This window comes from Phacochoerus africanus, chromosome 1 (assembly GCF_016906955.1).
Source record: "Phacochoerus africanus isolate WHEZ1 chromosome 1, ROS_Pafr_v1, whole genome shotgun sequence".
Lineage (NCBI taxonomy): Eukaryota > Metazoa > Chordata > Mammalia > Artiodactyla > Suidae > Phacochoerus > Phacochoerus africanus.
In genome coordinates, this window is record NC_062544.1 from 196514745 (window position 1) to 196534734 (window position 19990).

Genomic DNA, 19990 nt, shown 5'->3' on the forward strand with positions numbered 1-19990 from the left:
TGAGTATAAGGTTAGCTGTGGGATTGTCATAAAAGGCCTTTCTTATGTTGAGATATGGTCCCCTTATGGCCACTATGATGAAAGTTATTTTTTTAATAAATTTTATTAGGAGTATTGATGACTTAAAATGTTGTATGGTTTCAGGTGTATAGCAAAGTGAATCAACCATACATATGCATATATATCCATTCTTTTTCAGATATTTTCCCATATAGGCTATCATAGAGTATTGAATAGTTTTTTCTGAGCTATATAGTGGATCCTGAATGAGAGTTCTTACCAAGAATCAATGTTGAATTTTGTCAAATTATTTTTCTGCATCTATTGAGATAATCAAATGGATTTTTTTTTTGTTTGTTAATTTGGTATATCACATTGATTTAAGATTATTGAGGCAACTTTGCATCCCTGGAATAAATCCCACTGATCATGGTACATAATCCTTTTTACATAGTTTCACCGTATATATGCTTGACCCTCCTCTCTGTCTTCTCCTCCTTGGACCCCTATTATGTGAATGTTATTATGCTTGATGTTATCCCAGAAATCTCTTTAGCTGTTCTCATTTTTTAAATTTGTCTTTCTTTTTGCTGTTTTGATTGGATTAATTCTATTATTTTGTCTTCCAGATCATTTATGTGTTTTTCTTCACTTCCTAGTCTGCTGCTTAACTCCTACTTGTGTGTTTTTCCTTTCAGTTACTGTATTCTTCATTTCTTTTTTTTTTGTCTTTTGTTGTTGTTGTTATTGTTGTTGTTGCTATTTCTTGGGCCGCTCCTGTGGCATATGGAGGTTCCCAGGCTAGGGGTTGAATCGGAGCTGTAGCCACTGGCCTACGCCAGAGCCACAGCAACGCGGGATCCGAGCCGCGTCTGCAACCTACACCACAGCTCACGGCAACGCCGGATCATTAACCCACTGAGCAAGGGCAGGGACCGAACCCGCAACCTCATGGTTCCTAGTCGGATTTGTTAACCACTGCGCCACAACGGGAACTCCTGTATTCTTCATTTCTTACTGGTTCTTTTTTATATGTTCTGGTTCCTTGTAAAAATATCACTGTGTTCATCTATTGTTTTCCTAAGTTTAACTAGCAGTCTTTTTTACTGGTGCTTTAAATTCTTTATCTGGTAAATTGCTTATTTCTGTTTCATTATTTATTTATTTTTTCAGGGGTTTTCTCATGATTTTTCAGTTGAGACCAATTCCTCTGTCTTCTCATTTTGCTTAATCTTATATCTATGGATTTAGTTAAAATAGTTACCTATTGCATTTTTGAAGGGGTATCCTTATGTGGCAGTGTCCCTATTCGGTGCATGTGTGCCTTGTGCCTTTGGTGGAAAAGCTGGATTTGACATGAACACACTTCATGTCTTTCTTTAAGGTATGCTGGCAGTTATCACCTTGGCAAGATGTAGGAGTGGAGGTGGAGAGGCTAGCTACAGACTCAGGTGTGACGTGGAGCTTCCCCTATGCTCAGGGGCTATCACTGCCTTCTTGAGGTTGGGGTCTGATCCCAAGTTGTTGGAGCTGAAGCCCAACAGGTCAGGTCTAAGCTGATTCTTTTTTTCTGTAAATGTGTGCTTTCCCCTCTCCTAGCACTGGCACCTTTTCCCAAGAAGGAAACAGTGCTGAAGCAAGAGGGGCCTGTGCATGCTCTCAGCTTGTGATGGACCGCAGGCTATGGTGGCCTGGTGCACATGGAGGTTTGGGTTGCTTCTGATGCACTGCCCATGCAAGCAGCAGTAATGCCTGCACCTGCCCTGCTCAAAGGCAGCTTTGGGTCTGAGTCTCTTTCATCTTTCATTGTCAGTTACTTCCATAAGCCTCTTCCACTGTTGGGGAGCCATGCTGCAGGGCATGTGGGTCCCCTGTGGGCTCCTTGCCTGTGCCAGGGTACAGGATGTGGCAGTCTGCTTGCTGCTTCTGAGGCACTGCCTTTGTAAGCACCAGTCATGATTGTCCCCACACTATTCTGCTGCTGCTTGTGTAAGTCCCTTGTGTTTCTCATTACTAAGCTCTTTCCTCATGCCTGGCAACCCTTGCTCCAGTGAGCAGGTATAATTTGAAGTAAGTGGGACTGAAGCTTTTGCTTGGCTCAGGCTGAGGAGCAGGGGATGCACTGGGGCCATGGCAGAAAATTAGTAACCACTCATACATTCTCAGTCCACCCTCTCCAACTTGCTTCAAGAGTATGCAAATATTCACATGCTCCTTATGAGCATAGTCCAGGCTTCACACAGCCCTCCTCTTAGTCCCACTAACTCTCCAAATAGCCAAGTAGCTTGACTTCCCTGTGTTGGACTCCAGGGCTAGGGTACCCAATATGTGGTTGGAATGGCTCACTCTCCAAGGTAGAGCTCTACCCATCTCTCTTTCCCTCTGGGTCACCTCCCAGGGGCACAAGTCCCAACATGATTGTTTTTCTTCCTTTCCTACCTGATTCCATGTGGACCTTTCTTACAGTCTTGGTTGTACAGCAGTCTTTCTTCCAGTTTCTAGCTATTTTTTAGTGAGAATTTTTCCATAGTAGATGTATTTTGATGCATTTATGGTGAGAGTTGATTTTCACACCCTCCTCCTTCACCATCTTGATCAATCAATGATCAAGTTTTTTTATAGTTACCTAACAAAGAATGATGTGATATAAATCACCATGCAACCAAGAATTTAAATGGAGAGGTTAAAAAATGACCTTTTAGTCTAATCCCTGTAATATCCATTTGAGCATCAAATTTCAAAAATCTTGTTTACAAATCTCCACTTTTTTTCTCTCTTAAAAGAAAATATTGGCCTCAGAGCACCCAGTAAATTACTAGACAATAGGGGATTCTAATCTCTTTTTTCTTAGCCTAATTTCTCTACATTGCCAATAGACATAGAGGTCCTATGCAAACATCAAAGATGAAAAAAGGAAAAATAAGAAGGAAACAAAGACAACTGAAAAAAAAGAATGCTGTAATCTCTCCTTTGATGAGCTCTGTATATAAATAAGGGTGTGGTTGAAAAGTGAGTCATTATTCCATTGCCTGCTCCTTTTGTAGGAATGACAATGAGGCTATGAAATAGATACTGTTAAAGAGGCACTTACATAACTATTAGCCTCTGGAACAATAGACAGGCAGCAATATGTTGTTCTGGAAAAGGTTCAAAGAGGAGGAGTCGTTTCTTTTCCTTTTTAAAATTTAATACATTTTTTTTCTGTTTCATTTGGAGGAGGCTCCTTTTTTTTCCTTTTCTTAAGCAAAATAAGTATTTTGCACTAGTAGGTAGTGAGTGAATTCTTCCTGCAAGCAGGAAGAAAAGCAATTTTTGAATGCCAAAAATAGCTCCTTTGTGTGAAAATATCACATAGCCAAAGATATTTTGGAGAAGAAAAGAAAGACTCATGTTCTGAATTAATATTTCTAAAATACACAGTCAGTGGAATGTTAGCAATAGAGCGAGAAGACATTGACATAAATAGACTGAGAAGAAACAAATAATCTTATCTGTAGTTAAGACAGCCCCAAAGTCTGAATGTTTATCCTGTTTGCAATGCTCCTGGCTTTTTGTGTAATCTCAATGATAATTAATTGCCAATGCCATGTCTCTAGGTGATAGGTGTTTCTAATCACCCTATTTAGTTCAAGACGTTTCTTCCTTTCCATTCCTTCTACTACTTGTTTCTATGCAACATTACCGAGTAGGCAAAGCATGAGCCACCCTAGGTATAGAAGATGGCCCTAGTTCTAGGAACAGAAGTAGGAAAACTTCATACTTGGCCTTGTCTTTAAATCACACTGACACCTTTGAGATTTATACTTTCTAGAGTCTCTTTACCTATTATTTACATATGGTAGACCATTAGCTAATTGCAAAGAGTTTTAATGATGGTGACGGTTATTTACTGCTTTTGCCCATGCAGTATCCCTTCTTCCTTCATTTGGTAATAACACATGCTTTTCCTTTGAAGAACAAACCACCCTTTTCCATGTGATCTTGGTATTCCTGTCAGTCCAGCTGTCCTGCCTTTCTTCCCACTAGCCAACAGACTTGTGACCCCAGCTTGAAGAGTGAGATGGTCTCCCATAAATTTGAATCTTGTGTGGAATAACGCAAAATAGAACATGGTCACTGACTCGTTTTCTTAGTGGTACTCTAAAGAGATCCTCACTGATCATTAATCCTCTTACCTAAACCATGTGAGTTGCCCTGATTTCTTCCTCCCAAAGCCTAACTAATCATTTTCTTTTATTCCATCAGCTATTGCAATGAATTTGATTTTTAAATTAGCCAGGATATTTGCAAGCAAAAATCCTAACTGCAGGAGGCAGAAATATTTTCTCAGAGTGGTTAATCTGTTAGAAAGATACCTGGGTGAAAACCTATGGGGAAATAGCACTCCTACATTGGTTTATTTCTTCCCATTACATTTCACTTTGATTTTTCTCACTCAGTTTTATTCATTCATTTATTCAGTTATATACTGTTAAATCCCTTCATTCGTGGGCTATGTACTATTTTGTAGACACTAAGGAAATTCTCTTCAAATGTCTGCTTGGTTAACTCATGCAACTTCCTCATTTCTCTTAAGACTTTGCTTAAATTTGCCTTCTCAATGAGACCTATGGCATTCTTCTTTAGTCTACAGTTCCATTCCCTGTCTCCAGATTTTTTTATAGCACTGTTAAACTTTGCAGGTACTATGTAATTTAGTTTCTTGCTGTATACTTTGGTTATTGTCAACATTCCTGAAATAAAAAATCAACTCCAAGAAAACTGGAATTTTTGTCTCCTTTTTTTTCATTTTTGTATTCCTGGCACCTAGAATAGTTTTTGGCATTTGTTGAATAGATAAAGTGAATTAAAGTTTCTTCAAAAGTACATTCATACATTACTAAATGAGCTTATTGTTGTGGCTTTTTAATGTATCAACTTAACTAGACCAAGCCACATTCCTTAAATTTCCTTTCCTGTATGTTTCGATGAAGATAGGCCATGAGATAGATGTTGTGGGAGATTTGGAGGATGGAAGTGTAGCAGCACCTCCTTTACAGATTGTACCTGCGTTGCTTCTCTGTTGGCTCACCTCATTGGTGTGAAGCAGCACAGTAGCCAGGCCGGCAACTGCTCTACCTTCTAAGAGATCTTCTTTTAGCTTTGCCCACTCCTGGGCCAGATGTATATTATAGATTTATGACCAAGGGCCCCCAGGCTGCTTCAGGACACTCACACCACCAAGGTCAGAAGCAATTAGAACAAACAGTTTCTTATAGTTTGTTTTCATGGGTTCAAGTCATGTTCGTGAACTGCAGCTTGTCTTTTAGCTGATCCACTTTACTGCATTCTTGCCTTTCCAACTGCTTGTGTTGGACTTCAAGTTTCAGTGTCAAACTAAAAATGACAGCCTCATGTAGGCTGATTTACCATCTCCCAGAATTGGGTAATGTCAAATCCCATTAAAAAAAAAAACTATCTATATCTATATATAGATAGTTTAGATATCTATCTATTATCTATCTATCATCTATTTAATCTATCAATCAGTCTAGTGGTTTTCCTTGTCTAAATGCTGAATGAACTCAAACTTCTGACTGATAGAGATTTTGGCATCTGCAAGTGTTCCCGCCATGACAAAAGTTAAAATGTAAGAGTGGCTTCGGGACCAGGTAGTGTGCAGAAGTTGGAAACATTGTAAGAATTTTGAGGAGAGTATTACTGAAAACTTCAAATGCACTATTCATAGGACATTGAATTTTGTGGAGACTGACAATGAAGACTTAAGGCTTAAAAGGAATGGGAGGAAAATCTTACTGGCAGCTGTAGAAAAGGGCAGACATTAGCAATACTTTTACCTACAGTAATATGGAAAGTACAGTATATGCCTGATGAACTAGGAGATCTAGCTACGGAGATTTCTAAGCAACATGTTTAGGTAACACCTGGTTTCTTCTTGCTGCTTGAAGTAAAATGTAAGATGAGAAGAGAGAGAAACTCAGGGAAGGACCATTAAACAAAGAGAAGCCAGGACATGATGGTTTGAAAGCTCTCAGACTCTTTAGATAGTACAGGAAGCTTAAAAAAATTACTTTAGGCAAAAGTTAAATCTAGGGCAACACTGGAAAACCTTATATGAAATAGGGGATAAAATCCAGGATGTGGCCATAGAATCTTTTATTAAGATTTTGAAAAAAATCTAAGGTGGTACCTCGGAGAACCTTCCATCAGATTAAAGATGCTCTAAAGAGATTAAGGCTGTGCCAAGGAGCCTCTCAATAGAACACTAAGGACTTCTAGGAAGTTTTGGGACATGGTCCTTGAGTCATCTCTTGAGAAGCCTGAGGAAGAGAAGGGTTTATACAGAAGAAGTTTTTGTGTATGGCTTTTGTCTATTGGATTTGACATCAAGAAGTTTCATAGGGGATTTACAAAGCTCTCAAAAGAAATATATGCAGAAACATCACCATCTTAGACTGAGGGGGCAGGGAACAGTAGGTGATGGGGAAGAATTATCTTTTGAATCACCAGAATTTTAACATATTCCACCTCTTGTGAAAATGGAGAGATGACTTAGAAGGTGGAACTGGGAGCCCAATGGACAGAGTGGAAAAACATGAGGAGTTATTTCAGATATGAGATCTAATGAAAGATTTGCCAGCATGTGTCTGCCGAATTTCAGAACTGCCATGGACTAGTTAATTCCCCTGGGTCTCCCACACACCGCTTTGAATAGGACTGTCTATAGTAGTTATTACGTGGCCTAACCCACTGTTGTGTTTTGGGTCGGGGGCTGCAAGTGTGAAACTTTTGTTTCACAGACTGCAGATTTCACAGACTCCTATCCTTAGGAGTTGTGCTTAGGGATTAAAATTGAGGAAGCTCATCCATACCTGGACCTTATTCAGATGATGAGATTCAGGGCTTTAGGCTGTTATTGAAGTGGAAATGAAAATTTTGAGATATTTGGGAGCAGTGAATATATATCTTGCATTTGAGAGGGATATAAACCATTGGGGGCCAGAAGAAAGACTGTAGTTAGTTTCTAAAGTGTCCCCCCAACCAGCCCCGCAACAATCCCTGCCTCCTGGTATTTGCACTCTTATGTATTCTCTTCCTCTTTCTTGTGGTCTGGGCTTATTGACTCTGTTCTAACCAGGAGAATATAAAAGTGGTAAGATGTCCCTCCTGAGATGAGGTTATAGAAGGCTGTCGTTTCCATCTGGGAGGCTCTCTGACTCTTTTGAGTGGCTCACCCTGGGTGAAGCCAGCTGCCATGTCATGAGGCAGGCCTATGGTGAGTTCCCTGGGAGGGAGCTTGAAAGTAGACCTCTGAGGCCTGCCAACAGCCATGGGAATAAGCTTGGATCCTCAATCCAAGAAATCCCATCAATTCTTGAGTTGACTGCAGCCCCAGGCAAAACAATGTAATTCATAAGAGAATCTAAGCTAGGTCTAGCCAGGTAATCTGCTCCTGGATTCCTGATCTATAAAACCTGTTGGATAATAAGTGTTTTGCAGTTTTTAGCCTCTAAATATTGGGATAATTTGTTGTACAGAAATGGATAAAAATACATTTTTATTCTAGAGGACAGACTATATTAAAATGTTCTAATGGCTATTATGCAACATTTTATGAGAAGGAAATTCCAATCTGTTTAATAGGATGACATTGTCAATGAATCCTTTAGTCACCATTTGAAGTGTGCCAACCTCAAGTTTAGTTTCCTCCCTCTCCACTGTCTTACTTGATATTTTGATTAATTAATTCCTTTACTTATAAAATGATAGCTAAAAAGGGCATTAGGCCATAATGCTCCCTTGTGTCCTTGGAATTCTCCCAGGTTAGAATACTCAAAAGTACAATGGTTTGGATTAATATTTAACCATAGCTAACCTTTATAGCATGCATTATCTGTACCAGGAACTATGAAAATTGTTTTATATAATCATTTTAGATAATTCTCTTAACTATCCTTTGGAGTACATATCATTAGTATTCCTACTTTTGGAAGACTTGCCCAATGTCACACAGTAGTAGGAGGTGGATCTGAAATTTGAGCTCAGGTGTGCCTGTCTGGAAGGCCTGAGTTCTTAATCACTCCAGACAAAGAAGCTCTCCTGTGCCTCTTTGCATAAACAAGCAAGTTAAACTCTAACAGGTAGATCCTCTTCATGGCCCAATGCTAATGAAACACAGCCACAGTTAGCCCTTTCAGTGTTTTCATGGATATAGCCTGAGAGGTGTTTTGAATCCAAACAGGCCCCTTTGCCAGATCTGAACCCATGATATTTTTGAAAGAGAAGTGATTACCCAAGGGGTGAAATAAACTGTCATCAGGTTATAGCCTCTACCTCTAAGAAAACTTTGACTGATCTTAAATATTGTCTGGAATGTGGGAAACAGTTGAACTGGACAGTTACATTTATTTTTAGTATCAGGAGCACAGGATCCTAAGGGATCAGTCTCAAGTTTTACAAGACATTTAGTTGACTAGAGCAAAAACTCCAAGTTTATGCCTGTAACCAAGACTGTCACCTGTTTCTCACAAGGAAAAAAGGAGCTGACATGTGTGGTAAACTGTTATGTGCTAGAGCATTTATGACCTGCCTTATGTATCTGAGGTCATTCTGACAGATACCATTGACTTTATTATTTTTAAAAGACAATTAAAATATAAAATATAATGGACTCAATGTTAGCAACTGTCTGTTCTATTTGAGAAAGAAGATATTTTTTAAGAATTTGGCATTCATACAGTTTTTGTTTTGTTTTGTTTTGTTTTGTCTTTTTAGGGCCACACCCACGGCATATGGAAGTTCCCAGGCTAGGGGTTGAATCGGAGATGTAGCCGCTGACCTACACCACAGCCACAGCAAATGCAGGATCTGAGCCACATCTGCGACCTATACTATAGCTCACGGCAACACTGGATCCTTAATCCACTAAGTGAGGCCAGGGATTGAACCTGCAACCTCATGGTTCCCAGTTGGATTCGTTAACCACTGCACGATGACGGGAACTTCAGTAGTTTTTAAAAATGGGATTTGGGTTAAGGTTCTTAACTAAATATTTCTTTTTTATATATATATAATGATTTTTTTTCCATTATAGCTGGTTTACAGTGATCTGTCAATTTTCTACTGAGAAAGATAAATATTTCTTTTTATTTGCTTTTTCCTCTAATTCTCTAGCAGACTTAATTTCTTAACAATTGAATCCCTTACATCTCTCATTTTCAAGTTTCAGCATAATTTTAAAAAATAATTGTTGGAAAATACTATCTGCTTTTTTTTTTTCCCTCGTACTCAGACTATGCATTCAGTAACAGGGTGATGGTCAGGCCAAAGTTTATCTTATCACACCAGAGTCCTTAGGTCATTTCCAGTTTTATTTTTTTCTTTTTAAACTTTCACTTGAAAAGAAAATTAATTGGGAAACACCAGCAAAGTGTTTTTCCTTCCTCTTCTGGCTACTCAACTGCCAACTGCCAATTCTTTCTGATTTCTTTATCAGATGTGCACAAGATTCAGGGCAATTGTGACTGTTTCTGGAGTTGGCAATAGTTAAATGGAATTATAAAGAATGACTCAAACCAACGTGTATTTTGTGGAGTCTTTTGATTTTACACAGCTTTCTTTGAGACATAAAAACCTCTTGAAGGATTAATGTGCTAGAGAGAATTACCATTTTCAAAGATTTTTGTCACATTTTTTTTTCAATGATAAAATTATTCTCCAAAACTCTCTAAATTCTCACAAACAACTGAACTCTTGGGGGCCGGAATCAGGGCATGATTTGTGTAGATTAAATATACACATAAACATACATGCATTTCATAATTCAAAAAGTCTCTCCATTGTATTATGATTCTCTCTGGAAAGTTTTATCAGAGTTATTATACCATCTCTTCAGAAAAGCCTGTGACATAGCCATGAAAACACTGTTGTAGATACCTTATTTTAACCACTAAAGTACTTTAGCTATATTAGGATGACAGCTGAATTAACTTGGTTAAAATCTAAGTATATTATATATATTTCTTCCTCAATAGTCTAGTGTGAAATATGAAGTTTTTTTGTTCACTTAACAACTTAAGGGACCTAAGTCATATATTATAAACAAATTAATGATAACTCTTCTGTTATATTTAAATATTCTTTTCTTTCCAAAATGGAATTTTGCATACTGCTATTGGGTTAGTTACATCAAACTAGTTCCCTGAAATTAATTACTTTTACCAGAATATCTAATTTACTCATTGGAATTTTTGGTTGTATTATGTTTCTGTATTACTATAATTTCAACTATAAAGTATTAGCGTTGGAAAGTAACTTAGAGAAATTTTCTTACAATTGGTTAGTCTCTTATCAGAAATTGTCCAGAGAGGTTGAGTAATTTTGCACATTTAGCTAATGGCAAACCAGTGTACCCAAGAAACAAAATGAGAGCCAAGTGCTACCTTCTCTGTGAAGAGGGTGTCCATGTCAAGCAAAACTCTGACTTTGGAAACTCATTTTGCAGATTGACTCAGTAGTTGTCTTTAAGGCCAAAGGACTTTAGCTTGCAGCCTCCCAACAAGATATTTTATAAGAGCAAGGTATCAGGGTGAATCTGTGCCATTCCTCCTTATCCAAGCCTTCCTTAGGCCAGACTCCCACAGTCCAGCCTTCCCAGCCCGATCTACATTGAAGTGAGACATTGTGCTGAGGTTAAGGTTCAGTATCAAATACCCTATGACAGGATTAGTCCAGAAAATGTGCTTGTGTGAATATGAAAGCATATTTATGTGACCCAGATGAGGTTGGGCATGATGGAGCAGTAGGTACAGGGGGGAAGAGAGCTGTGATGCCCCTGGAAGTCATTTGCTCCCATGTCACCTTGTAAAAGGAAGCTCCCTTAAATCAGGCAGGCATAATGAATGGTGTGATAACCACTAGCCTGAACAGTTATAAATACATGGCCTTTCATCCTAGAGATGGCCCATTACCACTCACTAAAACAGTCTGTCACAGTGCCACTTGAGGGCCATTCATTTTTCATGACCCTCTTGGCTACGTGACTGGGATTTCCTGAAACCATGCTCAGGACCCTGCCCAGTAGGTGTTCCTCATTAATACACTTTGATTCCAATATCTTAAAGGTTATCACGTGTGGTTTTATTTCTGCGTGTGTGTGTGTGTGTGTGTGTGTGTGTGTGTGTGTGTGTGTGTTCCCTAGAAGACAAAGAAACAGAGTAAAAAGTAACATTGGCTTTGCTGGAAACAAATAGCTTATTCACAGAGTGAAGACTGGCTATTTCATCTTAGGATATCAGGAAAATCCAAACTTTACAGTTTAATGCATAGGAGGTAAGAAATTTTAAAAAGCAGTTTAAAGATTAGCTCACCATTTTCGAGCCTCAGATTTCACATCATGAAAGGCAAACTTTTAACATAGCGATTGCAGCAAAGTAGGGCCTTCTGATTTGCTGGCTGCTTCAAATAACAGTTGTCCCTTTGATAATATTGACACCTATCTCCTTTCACAATCTAGTGCTTCTCCTGCACTTTGTAACATATTCCATCTGTTTTTTAGGGCCACTGTCATAAGGAAGCCTGGAAGAGTGAAGAAAGGTCTGATTGATCACAAGGTCCTATCAAATGTCAAAGCTGGCCCTGGCTGACCTCCCATCTATTCAGAGCTGCTTTGATTTAATCTCCAAACTGGCTGCTTCTCCAGGCTGTGAGTTCTATCTGCAACCCATGTGTCAGCATTGAGATATGACCTGTTTCACGCTCCATTCATCTCATTTGAAGGACGGAAATTAAACTGGAGGGTCGAAGAGGGAAACTGCTCAAAATACACACCCGTTAACTGAAGCCTTTTGTGTGGGTGCATTATATGAGTTTGAACAACCATTAAAAATTATATTAAAATGAAATTGATCTTTACTCCACTGAAATGGTTTAGAACTTTCTCTCCCATCACCACCCCCTTCATTTATTCTTCTTTCTTCCCTCCTCAGTTTGTAATAACCATATTAACTTGATCTCATTAAGTTTCAAAGCAAAAGGAGAGAAAAATTTATATTTTTTCAGTTTCTTTTAAAGGGTGTTCTTTAGAAAATTCACTTATTGTCTGCAGTTGCATAGTAAATATTCAAAAAAACAAAGATACAGAAAGCCGATAGCCAGAGTCATAAACATAGACTGCTTTGTTTAGTGTTCTTGATTTATTTGTTTCACTTTTCAAGGTTTTAAAAATTCAATTATATCTCAAACTTTGGGACTAGTTCTATAACTGCCAGGATACAATGCCACAGGATAAATCTATATATCCTCAGTCCCATTTTTTATTTCTAAAATTCTCTTTACTCTCTTCATTGGCCCTTTTCTACTATTAATCAAGGCTAGTAACTAAGTAAAACCTTGATTCCTTATAATTTTCTTGTTATAACAGATTCAAAAGTAAACTCTATTTCATTTACTAGATGTGTCCCCAAACTATATTTTAAGTGTGTTTGGAAAGTTTGCTGTATTTATTTTGTGTTTACTTGTTTGTTCATATTTTCAGGTATTTGTTATTTGAACTCTGTACTAAAATGATATCCAGGTAGGAAATGGTTTTTAATTTTTCATTTAAAAATTAAATTATATATTTTCATTTAGTAGTGTTACATATTCAATATTTAAAAAAAAATTAGCAAAGACAGGTGAAGAAAGAGAGCAAGACAAACAGAGAGAAATAGAGAATAGCAAATACCAAAAATACTAAGGACTGTTGACCAGAGTTTATCTTTACTTTTTTTTTTTTTTTTTTGGTCTATGCACATTTTTTATTTCCTTTATGTGAAATCACATAGTTCTTTCTTGGGAGAAGATTACATTTCTGTCTGTTCTGGTCATCCTCTTTATGTCTATATAATATCACTTTGTATGGAAGTGATTATTTTGTTTTGTTAATATAGTATTGATGGCCATTTTGGTTTTCTAAAATTTTTACTACATTAAACATTATTATATTAAAAAATTTTAATGCTTCCATGATTTTCTTCAAAATTCCCTACCTTTGCAAAAAGGATGTGCTCAATTTAGTGTTTGTATCAAAATATTATTTTTTCTCTTATGGTTCTTCGTTTGAATACCCAAAAACTTTTCTTCCAAAATAATCATATGTTTTTTAGTACATATTGGTTGTTTTATAGTCAATAAATATGCGAGAGAATGAGTACTATAATGAACATTAACTCTACTTCTACATAAACCATTTCACAGGACTTGTGAAAAAGCTTTCACATGCTGGTTATATGAAGAGAGAGGTTTTGAGCATCTGCTGCATTCAAAGAATGACATTTACACATTCAGTGTTGCAAGTAGGGGAAGCAGGAGAACATGAGATGATGGTACTTCTCTTGTAGTGCTTCTCAGTAAAATTCCTCTTCCTGTATATCCTTATGAAAATACCATATTACTCAAGGCAGAATGTGTTGAAAAAAATGCACTTTTGCAAGTTAATTTATTCTTTACAGTGCAGGGTGGAAAGTGGGTTCGGTGCTTTAGTACAATATTTTGCCATAGAACTTTTGCAATGATAAAATGTTGTACATTTTCCCTGTTCAATATGATAACCACTGGCTACATGTGCCTATTGAACATGTGAAATGCTGCTAATGCAACTGAGGCACTGAATAATTAATTTTACATAATTTAAAATCAAAATTTAAATCAATTAGCCAGATGTGGCCAGTGGCTATCTTATTGAACAACATGTCTTTAATAGTTTTACCATTATTTGAGCCATGGTAAAAGTTTATGAAGCATTGTAGATGTTTACCTAGTTACTCAAGGTCATTTCATTGAATAATAAATTTTAGATATTGAAGAGCTTACAATCATAGAATATAATAATAAGAAGAAATATAACAAAAAATACTTTAGTATTGACAGATAATTTTTCACAATTTATTTCAGGGAAGAAGATTGAAAGTTCCAACAAGGCAAAGGTGATGAAAATGTTTTCATGGAATCTTTGGGTAAGATGGATTAGCAAAGAATAAGATATTTTGAGTTCTAAGATCTGGCCTTGACCCTAACCACCTATTCTCCTGGAGTAGGTCGCTTTTGGTCTTACTTGCTTGATGTTCATAATAAAGAGGTTGGAATGAATTATTTTCTTTCCTCTCACTGTACATAAGTTATGTGAATCTCTTCAATCATATAATCAGAGCTAAATTATACTTTTTCTTTCATATTTCAATGATGTGTACAAGCATCTAGTCCCGGGCGTCTTGTAGGTGTTCAGTAAGTATTTGTTCAATGAATGGAGGTACTTAGTTATCTCCCTAAGTCAACAGCTCCTTTCACTGCCCATTCTTGGAGTTTGATATTTTCCGCCCTCAGACTTGAGCAAAGTTTTGAACATGGATGGTTCTGAGGCAGGAGAGATCTTTTGCTACAGAGTAGAGGACCACTGGACCCAGCCCTCTGCTCTCCACTTGCTAAAAGGGTCTACTTTTGGAGATGGCCAAGGAAGTGTGAGAGTCAAGGACTTGGCTGACCTTCCTAAAGGGAACCCCATGGGATGCTCCTGAAAGCCTAGGCTAGGTGCACTGAGGTGATGATGGGAGGGCAAGTGAAAGCCAAAATGTAACTAGGACTGCATTTCCTGGGATACTAATTATATATGACTTTTATGAAAAGCATTTTCCATATCTCAACAATGATAACTTCCTTGATTACTTGTCAAGAATAAGTAAACTTTTCTTCTTTTATATTCTGACACATATATTTTGCTTGTAAGATATTTAATATTAGCCTTTTTGGCATATAACTAACATTTAATGTGGTAGTTATTTTTTTAATCCAACAAAACTGTTAACTTCAAGGAGGACCAAGGCACTGCCTTTACTCGTGGCACACAGTTCTCCATAACTCACAAAGCTCAGCCCAGTGTAAATCTACTCTCATCCCCACTGTCAAAAAAATGAGAAAATATTATCTAAACAGGAAAGCATTATATAAAAATCAGTAGTTCTTATTACAGCAAGAATGGATGCTGTAGATAATTTAATAATTACTCTTATTTCTGGTACATATTCTCCTCCAGGAACTCAGCTGCCAGCTAACACTTTCTGGCCTTACTATATATGCCCTGAAATCTTTTCAGAATTTCTAGGACTTCAATCCTAGAGAAAATATAAGGAAAATTCATTATACTCTTCACTGAGAAGAGATAATATTAAAAATTAATGACCATTTCAGTCCTCTGGGATGCAATATAATTCAGAGGAGGGGAGGAGGCCTCTCACTGCCTTTTTCAAGGGCAATTCACAATAACACTTTGAGTGATAAGTCCCCGAAGCTTGATGCTCTTTTCCCTGTTGTAGAATGTGAGTGTTGACAATGGCTCATTTTAAAAGTAGCAATATTTCATTTTAAATTAGTGTAGCAGTTTGAGAAAACAGGAGCAGTGTATGGTTAGAACTATATAGCTATTTCTATGTTTTACTCTCCTGGATTTCACAACTAAAACTGTGTCTTAAAAAATAGCTCAATAGAGACAAAGATCTAAGGGAATGAATACCTTACTTGTACCTACCTATAATAAATTAAAAAAGAACTTGGAAACAATTTAAATGCATTATATTAGAAAAAGGATTAATAAATTATAGTGTACTAGCAATAAAACAAGTCATTTTAGAGCCTTTGCATAACATGAAAAGTGTTTATGCCATAGAGTCAAACAAAAAAAACACCAGAATGCAATATTTGTACTCAAGTACATGAGACGTGTATATAAGTTTGGATAGTAACATTTCCCAAATACAAAGAGTTGTTTCACTGTATATCTAAAGAACACAAGCTTGGCATTAGAGGTAGGTTTGGATTTCAACTGTGCCACAAAATGTGGCAAATTATGGAAACTCTGAACATTCATTTCCTTATTAGTTAAGTTTTTTGGTAAAAATTCAAGAAGCAAATCCACTTAAAGAGTTTAGGATGTATAAGTTCCATGATTTCCCTTTCCCTTTACTAAACACTTGAAACTTCCCTCAGGTGAGAAATTTTTCTCATATGGATTGATTTTTATAGAAACTTCAATATCTTTGTTTTGGACCCAAATAAGAATTTTTAGCAGGCTATTAGAAATTAATGATTAATGTGGTAACTCTTCCAAAACCAGTCAATATCCTTTATCTTTGAGTGGATTTCAGAAGGATATTAATATCCTGGATTGGAGGTCAGTTTCTATATACAACTGAAAATGTAAATTTAAGAATGGTATATTAATTGTGATGGTTAATCTTTTAAAAATTTTTTTATTCTTTTATTCTTTTAAATTTTTTAATTGTTATTACCCCAATGCAATTTTTTTTCTACTGTACAGCATGGTGACCCAGTTACACATGCATGTATATATTCTTTTTTCTCCCATTATCATGCTCCACCATAAGTGCTACACAGCAGGATCTCATTGCTAATCCATTCCAAAGGCAATAGTTTGCATCTATTAACCCCAAGCTCCCAATCTATCCCACTCCATCCCCCTCCCCCTTGACAACCACAAGTCTGTTCTCTGTGTCCATGACTTTCTTTTCTGTAGAAAGGTTCATTTGTGCCGTGTATTTGATTCCAGGTATAAGTGATATCATATGGTATTTGTCTTTCTCTTTCTGACTTACTTCACTCAGGAAGAGAGTCTCTAGTTCCACCTATGTTGCTGCAAATGGCATTATTTTGTTCTTTTTTATGACTGAGTAGTATTCCATTGTGTATGTATACCACATCTTCCTAATCCAGTCATCTGTCAATGGACATTTGGATTGTTTCCATGTCTTGGCTATTGTGAATAGAGCTGCAATGAACATGCAGGTGCATGTGTCTTTTTTTTTTTTTTTGTCTTTGTATTTTTAGGGCCACACCTGCAGCATATAGAGGTTCCCAGGCTAGGGGTCAAATCAGAGCTGTAGCCACCGGCCTATACCACAGCCACATCCATGTCAGATCTGAGCCGCGTCTGTGACCTACAGCATAGCTCATAGCAAAGCTGGATCCTTAACCCACTGAGCAAGGCCAGGGATTGAACCCACAACCTCTTGGTTCCTAGTTGGATTTGTTAACCACTGACCTACAATGGGAAGTCTGGGGTGCATGTGTCTTTTTCAAGGAAAGTTTTGTCTAGATATATGCCCAAGAGTGGGATTATTGGGTCATATGGTAGTTCTATGTATAGTTTTCTAAGGTACCTCCATACTGATCTCCATAGTGGTTGTACCAGCTTACATTCCCACCAACAGTGCAGGAAGGTTCCCCTTTCTCCACACCCCCTCCAGCATTTGTTATTTGTGGACTTATTAATGATGGCCATTCTGACTGGTGTGAGGTGGTATCTCATGGTAGTTTTGATTTCCATTTCTCTAATAATCAGTAAGATCGAGCATTTTTTCATGTGCTTGTTGGCCATCTGTACATGTTCCTTAGAGAAATGTCTATTCAGGTCTTTTGCGCATTTTTCAATTGGGGTGTTGGCTTTTTTTTTCTGTTGAGTTGTATAAGTTGTTTGTATATTTTAGAGATTAAGCCCTTGTCAGTAGCATCATTTGGAACTATTTTCTCCCATTCTGTAAGTTGTCTTTTTGTTTTTTTATGGTTTCCTTTGCTGTGCAAAAGCTTGTCAGTTTGATTAGGTCCCATTGGTTTATTTTTGCTTCTATTTCTGTTTTTTGGGAGACTGACCCGAGAAAACATTTGTAATGTTGATGTCAGAGACTGTTTTGCCTATGTTCTCTTCCAGGAGTTGGATGGTGTCTTGTCTTACATTTAAGTCTTTCAGCCATTTTGAGTTTATTTTGGTGCATGGTGTTCAGGGTATGTTCTGGTTTCATTGATTTGCATGTATCTGTCCAGGTTTCCCAACAATTCCTGCTGAAAAGACTGTCTTTTTCCCATTATATGTTCTTGCTTCCCTTGTCAAAGATTAATTGGCCATAGGTGTCTGGGTTTATTTCTGGGTTCTCTATTCTGTTCCATTGGTCTGTCTGTCTGTTTTGGTACCAGTACCACACTGTCTTGATGACTGCAGCTTTGTAATATTGCCTGAAGTCTGGGAGAGTTATGCCTCCTGCTTGGTTTTTGTTCCTCAGAATTGCTTTGGCAATTCTGGGTCTTTTGTGGTTCCATATAAATTTTTGGATTATTTGTTCAAGTTCTGTGAAAAAATGTAATGGGTAATTTGATAGGGACTGCCTTGAATCTGTAGATTGCTTTGGGTAGTTTGGCCATTTCTACTAATTTTTCCAACCCAGGAACATGGAATATCTTTCCATTTCTTTACATCTTCTTTCATTTCCTTGATTAAAGTTTTATAGTTAGCAGCGTATAAGTCCTTTACCTCCTTGGCCAGGTATATTCCCAGGTATTTGATTTTTTGGGGTGCAGTTTGAAAAGGTATTGTATTTTTGTATTCCTTTTCTAATATTTCATTGTTTGTTTACAGAAATGTGACTGATTTCTGACGGTTAACCTTATGTCCTGCTACTTTGCTGAATTTGTTGATCGGTTCAAGTAGTTTTTGGGTTGAGTCCATAGGGCTTTCTATATATAGTATCTTGTCATCTGCATACAGTGACAGTTTTACCTCTTCTCTTCCTATGTGGATGATTTTTATTTATTTTGTTTGTCTGATTGCTGTGGCTAGGACCTCCAGTTGAATAAAAGTGGTGAGAGTGGGCATTCTTGTGTTGTTCCAGATTTTAGTGGAAAGGCTTTCAGCTTTTCTCCATTGAGTATTATATTTGCTGTGGGTTTGTCATAAAAGGCTTTGATTATGTTAAGGTATGTTCCCTCTGTACTCACTTTAGTAAGAGTTTTTATCCTGAGTGGATGTTGGACTTTGTCTAATGCTTTCTCTGTATCTATTGAGATGATCATGTGGTTTTTGACTTTTCCTTTGTTAATGTGGTATATCCCATTGTGATGGTTAATCTTATATGTCAGTTTGGCAACAGAGTGCCTAGATTAAACAGTATTTCTAAATGTTTCTGTGAGAGTGTATCTAGATGAGATTAGCATTTGATTCAGTTGACTCAGTTAAGTCCATATTGTGGTTGGCCATTATCCCATGCATTGAGGTCCTGAATAGAGCAAAAGATGGAAGAAAGCAGAATCCATCTTTTTGAATTCCTTTTAGCTGCCTCACTACTTGAACTGGCATATCTCATCTCATCTCCTCTGACACTCAGACTGTAATTTATACCACAGGCTCCTCTTGTTGTCAGACATTTGGACTTACACTGAATGACACCATAGTGTTATTCTGTCTCCAGCTTGCAAATAACATATTATAGGACCTCCCAGCCTCCATAAGTGTATGAACCAACTTCACATAATCAAGCACTCAATCAATTTGTATCTATCTCCTGTTGCTCTGGAGTCTACTGCCTAATACAAAGTTTGGTACAGAGAGCTAGGAATTATGTATTTAATCTAGTTAGATTTAAAGATGCTAATGACTTTATTTTCAGTAGTAAAGAGAGCACTGATAGTCCACAGTGTGAACTGTTTTAGAGATATGCAAAATATCTGTGGTGGATGTTTCTAATCAATCACTTATAAGAAGCAAAGAGCTGGGAATCACTTTATATGATACTTTTGAACATTTTTAGAAAATTAATGAATATAATGACATTGGATGATAGCTGTTAATGTTGCTGACAAAGTGACAAAAGAAAAGGATGAGCTCAGGGATTCAAATCCCCAGCTCAAGCACTGCATAGAAGAACTCCTATGTGTGCCCTAAAGGACCCTTAACTCCTGTACTACAGAGCTGAAATGGTTGAAAATCAAATGCAGAACCTCATCCTGAAACTTGCTGAATTATAGTGCATGTTGAACTCACGGGGCGTCTACTCTTGAAGTGAGGGCATTTATTGGGACAGATCAGGATTATGCATTGGGATAAGGATATGTGTCAAGATACTAATGAAGCTGGGGACAGCGGGCCACTAACTTCTGGTGAGTGCTCACCAGT

The 19990-nt window shown here is 37.3% G+C and overlaps 1 long non-coding RNA gene across 2 annotated transcripts in view; it reads left to right on the forward strand.

The window, feature by feature from the left end:
• Nucleotides 1-14062, forward strand: part of LOC125130885 (uncharacterized) — a 544324-nt gene extending 530262 nt beyond the window's left edge. For both annotated transcript variants that reach the window (XR_007135820.1, XR_007135821.1), the window contains 3 exons: nt 11558-11704; nt 12536-12574; nt 13933-14062. This is a non-coding gene — a long non-coding RNA (uncharacterized LOC125130885). The remainder of the gene's footprint in view (nt 1-11557; nt 11705-12535; nt 12575-13932) is intronic.
• The last annotated feature ends 5928 nt before the right edge of the window (nt 14063-19990 follow it).